The following is a 12,802-nucleotide window of genomic DNA, read 5'->3' on the forward strand; positions in this document are numbered from 1 at the left end:
GGCCATCCAAAACTTTTTTCATTTTTTATTTATTTATTTTTTTTTGGGTGGGGGGGGGCGGCGAAAAATAGCAAAAGATATTTCCGATTCTTGATGAGGGATTTTACATTTTAACTGTTTTTTGTCAGATTTTGTTTGGCCTCGGCAAGGTTTGATTCATGTTATTTAAATCAATAGTTCCGCTATTCCCAGTAGGTGATAGTTGTGTAATTGGAGCATTACAGCCATAACTTTCTCGGCCGAAAGCCGTCTAAAAATCAGTTTGACTTCAGGGAAGAACGGACATAAGAAGAAATGTTATTGGTCATTTTAAAGTACAAACTAAAATCTGGGAATATCAGTGGCCGTAATTAAATAAGTGTAAAGGATAGTTCTTGCCGTTCTAAAATAAAATTTTAAAGATAATTCTAAAAGACACTCTAGTCTTGCCATATGTTCAAGCTATATGTATCGGAAACTTAGGAACAACATATGCAAGTTAAACAGCTTTACTTCGACAGACTATCATTTTTTAAAGATACTTATTGTTTCAGCATGTTCCTGCAAAACAGATTGTACAAATAACTGTTGTTTCCCAAGAGACCAACCGGAAGTTCAGCAATCGGAATCTGTGTGTCTTTATCCAATGACTCATCAGCCGGGCATTTTAGACGAAGATCTTCGTTTGAAATATAACTCCTACAAAATGGTTACGAGTGTTCTAGTATCTGACGGAAATAACCATACCTCTGCACTTAAATGTGGTGATGTAAAAGTTGCTCCATGGGGCTCCTTTCTGCCAGTGTATTCAAAGAAAGCGCATATGATTTACAAAAACACTGCATGTGCACAAGCTGCCGGGGTTTTAGATGGTATAGTATGGGATGCAGTTGTCTCGTGTGAAGTTAAAAAAGTTCAGAGAAAAGATGCAAATTCTTTAATAGGGTTACATTCGGAATATTGGTCAGATAGTTGTCATGTTTATTTCTTCTACCCAGGAGACTATTCAGACATAAATTTTTTAGTCTGTTTTGAAAATTTGATTTCAACATGTTTGCAAATTCCATTTGAAATACCACCACAATTACAGCAATTCTCTAGAAAAGAAATTAGAAAGGCTTGCAAAAGTGGGCTCGTCTCTCCCTTTAGGATATCGAAAATGTATGCCAATATATTTTGTTATATCTGCAATGCGCATACGTTTCAGTCAACATTACAATGTTCAAAACCCGATAGAAATAGAAGAGGAGGAGCTTTCGGAAGTTTTGTAGCACTTTTTGACATTAGAAAACTTGTGGAAACAAGTGAAGAAAATACTTTTGAAAAACCTATTGTAAAACAAGCATATTACATGGACGGTAGAAATGTAAGTATGATTGACCATTGAGTGTGTACATGAAAACATTTTTGTTAACAAGTCTCTTTTCGTCGCCATGTTCAGATTATGCTTAACCCTTTATTTTGATTTTTGTAACCAAGTCAAATATGGAAGCGAAGTCTTTGTCTTGGATATAGACTTTCAACAAAAATGTCTTAAAAGTGTTAAATGTTCAACAGTTTGCAAAAAAGTACGTGTACATTGTTTAATATACATGGTCTATGCAGTTTAATTTGAAGTCAAGATATATACCGTGCTTTGGGATATTGTTACCTGGTTAAAGTTTCGCTTACTTCGTCCTTACTAAATGGCGAAAATTTAACGACAAAAAATTAACTTTATCCATCTTAACCTCGTTTTGTAACTCTTCAAACACGTTTATATATATATACAACTTTATTTTTTACAAAAACGACGAAAAACCGCCGACACAAAAATATCTCGAAATTCTGCATCCACTCAGAACCAAATATACCGCACAAAAGCAGTTTTAATATTTGATAATTTGTCAATTTCTTTTTTTTTCACTTTATTCAACTCTAATTAAGTATTTTACTCTAATATTGTATTAGCTTCATTAAAATATAATATTCATGATTGATTAAACATATAACCATTCTCATTTCATTTTCACCAGGAGCTGACATTCAGCAGAAAAATTGCTTGTCCATCTGGGAGAGACAGGGATAAAACTGGGGCGTGTGTATTTCCTGTCAAAGAATGGTTAGTAGATAGCATAGGAGTTTGTGTTAAACTCACATCTATAACGTCGTTCGACATCAACGAGGTACTGAAGGTTGTCAATTCAAGATTTGAAAGTGTTTCGAGACTGTCTTGTCAATGGCCGAAAAACTGGATTATTAACACCATGTCCTACGAACTTCTAAGCGAGAGCAATCATAAACATCTTTATGTCCAAATGGTCAATAAAAGTCCTATAACAAATCCGGGCAAGTTATTGAAAAACATACAAAACCTCTTGTCTTTTCCATGGACATTACAGGTTAAGGACAACTTGGTACCGATGACCGCTGAAATAATGCATATGATTGGACCATTCCATGAAGAAACATTTTTAAAAGCCGAAAATGATGTTGACATTCCAGAATATGTGTATGCATATGAACATATGCAAAACAGCTATTTTCCTTTCCTTATAACACCTTTGTATTACAATGAACAAATAGAGTTGAAGGAATCCGAATTTGAACTGTTCCGTAGTAACGAAGTTCTTCTGGATAAAATCACAAATAAAACTTATTTGATAGGAGATTTTGCCATTATAAATCACAGTGATGGACATAGGCGAGCAAGAATTTCCTTAGTTAACTCTGGATTTTCAAAGGCTGTGCAAAATGACGGTACAGCGTTTAGACCTGATGGCAGTCATCTGATTTTCACTTGTATATGTCACGTGCTGTTAAAACATGGAGTTTCATTGTTACAGTCTGTTTAAAATGAGTATAGAAAAAAAGAGTAAAAGTTGTGTCAGCACATTTGGTCTAACATGCAAAAATGTCAGTTTTTTTAAGCCTGTTTGAAAAACAAGTCAAATTATGTGTTGGAGTCAGCTGTAATATGCATGTAAAATATGAACATTGTAGTCGACGTCACGTGATGTAAACGTAGTCAGTCATATTTGGACGTCAGTGTTGGGTAACAGGATTCCGGAGCAAACCAAAAAAATTAAGAGGTTTAAGAAAATGCCACAATTATTTACCATTGTTGAGCAAAGTGTAGATTCCAAAAATTCATGTATTCCTGTACTTAAGGTCAATGTCACATAAAGTTATCACAGGTTGTATAAATAGATAGAATGCATATTTACAAGGTGCGTACAGAGTATTTAGTCATCTTGAAATAAGGGTTTTAAACATTGTGAGACTGGCCGTAATATGTCAATGTACGCAAAGTCAAGGTCACTTGAGTCCAGACTTTGCCGGGGGCACATCCACTTTATCAGTATATGCTTAATACAAATAACCATCATTATTATTCGTAGTTTCGTATGTTGAACATTGCAGGACGGAGTCAAAATAACACCGACTTAAAAAGTCCAGCAATAAACAGTAGGAAAAAAGGAAAATTGCTGCACTGAACAAAAGGAAAGGTCCGGCAGTTAGTAAAACTAAACTTCAGCAACAGCTTTTATGATGGGCGTAGTTGCTAACAATGCCAACCTTGTTCTAATAATTCATATCTCGATATATGTTATACATGTTATATGATATACATTATGTTTGTAAAAAAAGTGTAATTTAGCTACTTCAATAAGACTTTTGGCGGCATTTCCGTTGACTAATAAAATCTGTCTGTTGTTTTATAAACCGTGTTTGCTTACTTAGTACTTAAGGTTCATGGTTTAAAACTCGAAGGGATATGGTTTATAATAGGGCGTCTGTGGCCGAGTGGTAATGTTTGTTGACTTCGAACAATTTTCAAACGACTTGCACTGCCCCCACTCTCTCACCACGGTGGGTTCGAGTTCTGATTATTTCACGTGAGGAAGCTAGTTTTAATTACACGATGGTCTTTTCTGTTTTTTGAGCTCGTTCAATGAAATAAAATTTGATCTTGCACAAAAACAAACAGATATCTTCCATTCATCAGAAAGAATAGTGTTATAGAACAGCATACGCTCTTTTCTACAAAAGTAAGAAAATGCATGCGTGTTTCTGTACATAAAGTGCAGGCTTACTTTTACAGAGTGGCTCTTTGTATAGCAACGACCTGTTTACAACATCACTTCTATGTTTATTTTTCTGAAAGTGTATTCGAGTTCACAATAGATTTAACTTCTCTTAAGTGACACCTGTCCGCATCAGCCAAAATCTTTGCCTCTTATGTACTGCAGAGGCTATACTGGCAGTGGCAGTACTGTATTATTACAATGTATCAAGTTATGAAGTATTATAAAGGTCCTGATATTATTACCCATCATTTTACACGATACATGTATATTTATACAACGAGAAAAGAAATGGTTATATTGTTTCAATGAAATATTTTACAATGAAAAGCCATATCTACAGTAATAAATAACACATATGTATAATGTATGTATCTATTCCAGTTCAACAACTAAAATTTGTACATAATTTTATCAATACTTTTCTTGAATGTGCTGGAATTATTTCTTGTACTTGTTTTCATGAACCAGAATGAATTCTAGTGCGTTACGAAGAAAAAAAAATAGAAACACAATAAGAAAAGTAAACAACCGTATATATTAGAAATTTATCAAATATATTTAAATTGTGTACGTTTTTATCCGGTTAAAAGTCTTTTTAAAGAGTATATAAGCTATATATCTGCTGTCTAAACAGCTCATAATGGCGCGTGGTGCAAAATATTTAAATTACTTCTTATAATAAGCAGAATAATATTTTGTGCCAAAGGATTTAATTGTGTTTGCGTATTTTTTATATTTTTTTTATTCAATAAGACATTGTATGTTGAATTTCTTTCGAGAATCGACCATTTACGATTTTTTTATAAGATACAGGGTTCATGCCCGAATTAAATTTTGTCGGCTCGCTGGTATTACGTTAGGATTTTTCTGAGAAGCAACCTTAAACTACGAATCCATCCAAAAATTTAATCGAAGCTTGGCTTCCAGCTTTCTACAAAATTTATCTGTCAGGATTGGAATCCAAAATTATTTAGCCAATCAAATTTAATCTTACATACCGTCAAAAATCGCAATACTTGTAATTATATGCCTAATTGAAAAAAAATCAAAGTTTTTGTTAATATAATGTTTGGCTAAATTTTATATTCATGTATTTAAATATTAATTTTAGAAAAGATCATAAGATTAATTTAACATAATTGATAACAAAAAAGATTTTTTCCATCAAAATTGATTTCAAAGTGCTGCAACTTCTTTATGGATTGAGATAGAGAAAAATGCTTTAACGCGTTGGTTACACGTTACCTTATGATCGATCTGGGGTCATTTAAGTCTGTCACAAGTCCAAAATTTTCTTGGCGATAAGGGGGACTTCCGCCCCCTTCAAACCTCCTAAACAGGAGGGGGCACATCCCCCTTATGGCAACCCCCTGATGTATCTTTTGGTTGGGGCCGTCACTTTCTAAAACAACATTTCTCAACCAAAAACAAGTGTTAGGGGCCTAAATAAGGCATTTTTATCACCATTTGAGACAACAAAAAAGGGGGAATGAAAAAGGCGTTAAAAGGCGTGTATATCGCGTAAGGGTTAATACGATCCCGGCTTTTCTGAATGTGATATGTTAGATCAAAGATATTCTGTTTAAAATATTGTACACGTATCGTAATGATTTCATAGGGAAAATGATAATCTGTCCTATTGAAACGTTTGTTTTAATATTTTAAAGGTACAATATACATGTACTCATATTTACTCTTAAAATGATATCTATGAAACCAAAGACTGCACATTAACCACACTACAGGAGTCCTCTTTCATAGTTGTTCATATTGTTCTACACAAAGGTCAAGGTCACGTCTTATATAGAAACACATACATACACCTTTATACCTTATAAATGCCTAAACCTTAAATATTTGGCATGTGGTATTGCCTTGTTGACCACTTAAAAAACATGTTCATGTATCTACATCATTCATTTGTTTAAAATGTTTCACATACCAAGATGAAGTTGACATGATTTTATTAAAATGCTTAGGGAAAATATGTTTAAGTCTTATTGATATAAACTTCAATGCCTCCAGCTTAAATATTGATTATGTAACAATGCCTTGAGAACTTGTACAAATCAAATGTTAATCATGCCCCATGAATCTAAATTCGCCCACACCCAAGAGAGTTCTTCAGTAATATATTCCTGTATAGGACTTGTGGCTGTCACTCATTTTAATAGTAAATAAAATATTACAACTTAACTTCGTATAAAGAAACTTCTTTATGAATTCTACCTATCTATCATTTTTTGGTCAAGGTCAACAGGCCATATAGTAAATGTGCATAGACATAGGGACTTCAAGCTTCACATGCATCTTCATGTATACTCATATTCCTCTTTGTTAAACTGAGAGAACTGGCTTTCATAACAAAGTCTCTTCAGCTTACAGAACTGTCATTTTTACATTTAAACACACCCCTGGAAAAAAATTACGAAGCGATTCGCTACTAGCTTTTTTAAAAGCTAACCTTGTAGTCATGTAACGGTGTTCAATTACTCCCTAGCACGAGCATGATCCGCAGACATTCGCAAAGATAGTTCGTCTTGCATATTTAACTTGGGCGTCAGTGTTAATTGAGTTCAAATGAGTTCGCATTATAAAGCTGACAGCGACATTGTTCTCAAAATGTATAATGACCACCACCACGATGTTTTGTCAGAAGTAAAGTGTTTAGAATCAGAAATCGGGTTAGACCAAGTACGATGTGCAATTGATATATTGTATATATTTTTAATTCTAAAATGAAAACGAGGCAATATGAAGAATATATATGCATTTCATATGGAATATTTGGACTGTGGAAATGGAAACAAGACAATATTGATAAGATTGGAATCAAATAATGATTCCTTTTGGAACATCAGGTCGTTTACATGCTGACAGTTACCTGGTTTGGTTTTGTAAGGTGTGAAATAAAAGTCAGCACACTTTACAACTAACTAGTGATGTAACGCTTGGTATATAAAGTTGAAATACCTTAAATTACAGTAAAAGTGACTTGTTATTTTGTTATTACATGTGTTAATTATAAGTTCATATTCAATTGGTAGTTTTGCCTGGGATGCTGCAACGAAGACTATTTTCTATATTGCCTAGTCGAGCGTTCTTTTTGGGTTTAAATTCATATACTGTACAGGGACAGTTAGACCTACATACATCGAAACAGATGAGCTAACAAAAGCCACCGCCGGGCAGGGGCAACGCTCGATTTTTTACTTTCTCTAAAAGGAAACATAGAAATGTTTGAACGAAATCTTAACGTTTCCTATAAATAAAATTAATCGGTCTGTCTTGTCTCTTGTCACATAAGTTTTGTCTATATATTTTGTATATATAAATATATGTATATATATATATATAAATAGAAAAACGCAATTCTACCAATAGAAAATTCTATAAATAGATTCACGTGGTGGTGTCACGTGGTTGACACGTAGTGGTGTCTTGTGATGGTGTCACGTGGTGGATTCATGTGGTGTCACGTGGTGGAGTCACGTGTTGGAGCCACGTTGTTGAAGCATGTGGTGGAGTCATGTGTTGGTGTCACGTGGTAGAGTCACGTGGTAAAGTCACATGGTGGTGTCACGTAATCTAGTGACATGGTGGTGTCACCTGGCCAAGTCACATGGCTGAGTCACGTGGCCGAGTCACATGGTGGAGTCACGTGGTAGAGACATGTGGTGGAGTCACGTGGTTAGTTACGTGGTAGATTCAGGTGGTGAAGTCTTGGGTAGTGTCACGTGGTAGAGTCATGTGGTAGAGTCATGTGGTGAAGTCACATGGTGGTGTCAGGTGGTGAAGTCATTTGGTGGTGTCATGTGGTAGAGTCACGTGGTGAAGTCACATGGTGGTGTCACATAATAAAGTCATGTGGTGGAATCACATGGTTGAGTCACGTGGTGGATTCATGTGGTGAAGTCACATGGTGGAGTTAGTGCTGGTGTCACGTGGTTAAGTCATGTTGTAGAGACACGTGGTGGAGTCACATGTTGGTGTCATGTGGTTGAGACACCTGGTGCTGTCATGTGATTGAGTCACATGGTGGTGTCATGTGGTGGATTTATGTGTTCAAGTCATGTGGTGGAGTATCGTGGTTGTGTCACGTGGTAGTCACCTGGTGGTGTCATGCTGTGGATTCATGTGGTTGAGTTAAGTGGTTTAGCCATGTGGTAGAATCAGGTGGTGGAGACATATGGTGGTGTCACGTGGTGGTGTCACATTGTGGATTCATGTGGTGAAGTCAATGGTGGAGAAACGTGGTGGTGTCACGTAGTAGTCATGTGGTGATGTCACGTGGTTTCTATGGTGGATTCACGTGGTAAAATCACATGGTTGTGTCATGTGGTGGTGTCACGTGATTGAGTCACGTGGTGGAGTTGCATTGTGGAGTTGCGTGGTGGTGTCATGTGGTTGAGTCACATGGTGGTGTCACGTGGTGGAGTCACATGGTGGAGTCACGTGGTAGAGTCACGTGGTTATATACACACACACACACACAAACCAATAAATATATATGGTCATTTAACGCACAAGTATGAGAAAATTCAGTAATTTAACCTTCAAGGTCAAGGTCATTAAAAGAGCCCAAGTGTTAGATAAACAAAAAGTTCTTGTCCTTAAGAATGTTCTGTTATAATATGAACTCGATCCCTTCAATAATAGCAAAGTTACAGCCAGTTACAGCCTAAACAATGAAAATTTCAATAATTTTAACTTCAAAGTCAAGGTCATTAATGAGTGAAGGTCAAGGTCTGTCTGGTTATTTTTAAGGGTTATCCTTGAAGATTATAATGTTCAAGTTTGAAGACAATCCATTCAAAAATGATAAAAGTTACAGCCAATAACAGCATGAACAAGCAAAATTTGGACTTTTAACCTTGAAGGTCAAGGTCATTTATGGATGAAGGTCAAGGTTAGTGTGGTCTACTGAAAGGTCTTGTCCCAAGGGTTGTTGTGGCCAAGTATGAAGACAATACACCAAGAAATAAAAAAGTTATGATCCAGGTACAAGTTTGCAGACAGGAACGGCAACCAACGCCACCAACTATAGCAATTCCTCTATTTTTTTTCCAAAAAAAAAAAAAAAAAAGTAAAAAAAACCCAATCCAGTCAAGTCATGGGGACAAGTTATACTAGTCTTGATGAAAGGCATTTTAAAACTAAAGAAACAAGATATGTTTGTAAAACATGTATGCCCCCTATCAGCAGCCAATTAGTCATGTGATCAGGTTATTATGCATGACTTCTGACCCAGTGAACAAACAATTAATAAGGGTTATCTAGTATCTTCTTGTCATGTCTAGTCACAAGGTAATAATTATTGTGACCCCATAGGTTGTGTGCAGCAATTTAAGTAGGAGATATGCTCCAGACAAAGTTGTAGACGCCACCTGCCTGCTTGGGGAGGGGGCACTATGACCTGTTTTTCAAATGGGCGTTTAAAAATAAGAATTAAGGGTTCCAACTACGACAAAAACAAGATATGTTTGTAAAACATGTATGCCCCCTATCAGCAGCCAATTAGTCATGTGATCAGGTAATTATGACTGACTTTTGACCTAGTGAACAAAAAATCAATAAGGTTATCTACTGGTCATTACTAGTCACTAGGTAAAAATTATTGTGACCGCATAGGTTGTGTTCAGCAATTTTATGACAAAGTTATTACAAATCTTACCAAATAATATATGCATAAATTTTATGAATCATGTAGGCCTCATTAATAACAGCCAAGTTGTTATATTACATAAGACCTTCAAATGTGTTTACCAAAAGCATTTTTAGTTCAATATAAAAATATCAACCAAGGCAACTTGAGTTGTTGAGTTATTGGTCAGAAACCTTCATTAAGTACAGGGTCAATGTGACATTGACCCCTTGACCCCAAAATCAATAGGGGTCATCTACTGGTCATGACCAATTATCATAGCAAGTTTGAAGTTCCTAGGCCTAAGCGTTCTTTAGTTATTGATCGGAAACCGTTTTTACCTACAAGGTCAATGTGACCTTGACCTTGGACCCCTTGACCCCAAAATCAATAGGGGTCATCTGCTGGCCATGACCAATCATCATACCAAGATTGAAGTTTCTAGGCCTAAGCATTCTTTAGTTATTGATTGGAAACTGTTTTTACCAAAAAGGTCAATGTGACCTTGACCTTTGACCCAAAATCAATAGGGGTCATCTGCTGGCCATGACCAATCACCATACCAAGTTTGAAGTTGCTAACTCTAAGCGTTCTTTAGTTATTGATCAGAAACCGTTTTTACTAACAAGGTCAATGTGACCTTGACCTTTGACCCAAAATTCAAAAGGGGTCATTTGCTTGTCACGACCAACCATCATACAAAGTTTGAAGTTCCTAGGCCTAAGCATTCTTTAGTTAAATGATCGGAAACCCTTTTTACCTACAAGGTCAATGTGACCTTGACCTTTGACCCCTTGACCCAAAAATCAATAGGGGTCATCCACTGGTCATGACCAATCACCATACCAAATTTGAAGTTCCTAGGCCTAAGGGTTCTTAAGTTATTGATCGGAAACTGTTTTTTACCTACAAGGTCAATGTGACCTTACCTTTGACCCCTTAACCCCAAAATCAATAGGGGTCATCTGCTGGTCATGAACAATCACCATACCAAATTTGAAGTTCCTAGGCCTAAGGGTTCTTAAGTTATTGATCGGAAACTGTTTTTTACCTACAAGGTCAATGTGACCTTACCTTTGACCCCTTAACCCCAAAATAAATAGGGGTCATCTACTGATCATGACCAATCACCATATCAAGTTTGAAGTCCCTAGGCCTAAGGGTTCTTTAGTTATTGATCAGAAACCGTTTTTACCTACAAGTTCAATGTGACCTTTGACCCATTAACCCCAAAATCAATAGGGGTCATCTGCTGGTCATGACCAATCACCATACCAAGTTTGAAGTTCCTAGGCCAATGGGTTCTTTAGTTATTGATCGGAAACCGTTTTTACCTAAGAGGTCAATGTGACCTTGACCTTTGACCCCTTGACCCAAAAATCAATAGGGGTCATCTGCTGATCATGACCAATCACTGTACCAAGTTTGAAGTCCCTAGGCCCAAGGGTTCTTTAGTTATTAATCAGAAACCGTTTTTACCTACAAGGTCAATGTGAACTTGACCTTTGACCCCTTGACCCAAAAATCAATAGGGGTCATCTGCTGGTCATGACCAATCACCATACCAAGTTTGAAGTTCCTAGGCCTATGGGTTCTTTAGTTATTGATCGGAAACCGTTTTTACCTAAGAGGTCAATGTGACCTTGACCTTTGACCCCAAAATCAATAGGGGTCATCTACTGATCATGACCAATCACCATACCAAGTTTGAAGTTCCTAGGCCTAAGGGTTCTTTAGTTATTGATCAGAAACTGTTTTTGCTTACAAGGTCAATGTGACCTTGACCTTTGACCCCTTGACCCCAAAATCAATAGGGGTCATTTACTGGTCATGACCAATCACCATACCAAGTTTGAAGTTCCTAGGCCTAAGGGTTCTTTAGTTATCACTCGGAAACCATTTGGTCTACGGACCGACGGACCAACAAGTGCAAAGCAATATACCCCCTCTTCTTCGAAGTGGGGGCATAATAACATGTATATCTATAGAAATCTGAAACAATTATAAAAACAAGCTGAAGTTATTTAAAATTAGTTGTTTATTAATGGTTTTTATTCCATCACATTGTAAAATATACATTATTCTCATACAAGTAGAAATGTATAAAAATTTATAAATTTTAACCCACTTATACTCTTGCAATGTTACAGTAATCACACATACAAATCTTATTTTATCATTCAGTAAAATATCACACTTATATTTACTAAAAAACCATTACACATAAAGCTTAACATTGCTATCTTTTGAAATCCTTTATTTCTCATATTTATGAATTACTCCAAGAAATTTGGAGAGGAGTATAACAGTCAGTTACTCAAAATTAGGACTTTTTTAATTAAAGTGGATTGGTCTATAACAGGCAGATTTTCCATAAATTGTTTTTTTTTTTAAATATTGATAAAAACAATAGATATGTCCTATAAAATATTTCTTTACAAAATAGTGAAAGAGTGACTTAGTCTATTATATATACATTTATATTATAAATAATATTTTAATCTAAAAATTATAAACTATTTAAAAAATTCAACAGTATTTTTATAAAAATCTATTTAGGGTGTGTACATAATTTCACTTAATTATTTTAGTAAAAATATTAGACCAAATTTTTCTTAAAACCCCCGTACACTTTTAATTCGCATTTAATTAAAAGAAATTGTTGCTTTTTTCTTTATCATATTCTCAAAAATTTTTTTTTAGGCTCATTTTGACAATGTCAGTAAATTTATAAATCAGATGGGACAATTTGAATTTAAACCATATTTGAGACAAAGGATTTCGAGGTTGAATACTGCTATAGAGATTAAACAAATATACAAATACATCACATACATAAATTTGATCATTTCTTTAAATTAAACAGTTTCCTTATAAGACAGAAAAGACAAATTAAAAGTTCAAAAGAATTGTAATAAAAAATCATAAATTGAATTGAAAAAAAGACAAACCATACATCAATATATCATGTTTAAATTGTATATAAAAACAGATATAATTTGTAAATCATAGACATGACACTTATCACTGATGATTGATATATACATGTACCATTTACTATCATTCTAACATAATATTTGCACTTGAAAGCTAGTCATCAATATTGAAA

This window comes from Ruditapes philippinarum, unplaced genomic scaffold (genome assembly GCF_026571515.1).
Source record: "Ruditapes philippinarum isolate M1 unplaced genomic scaffold, ASM2657151v2 ctg9281_1_1_1_1, whole genome shotgun sequence".
NCBI lineage: Eukaryota > Metazoa > Mollusca > Bivalvia > Venerida > Veneridae > Ruditapes > Ruditapes philippinarum.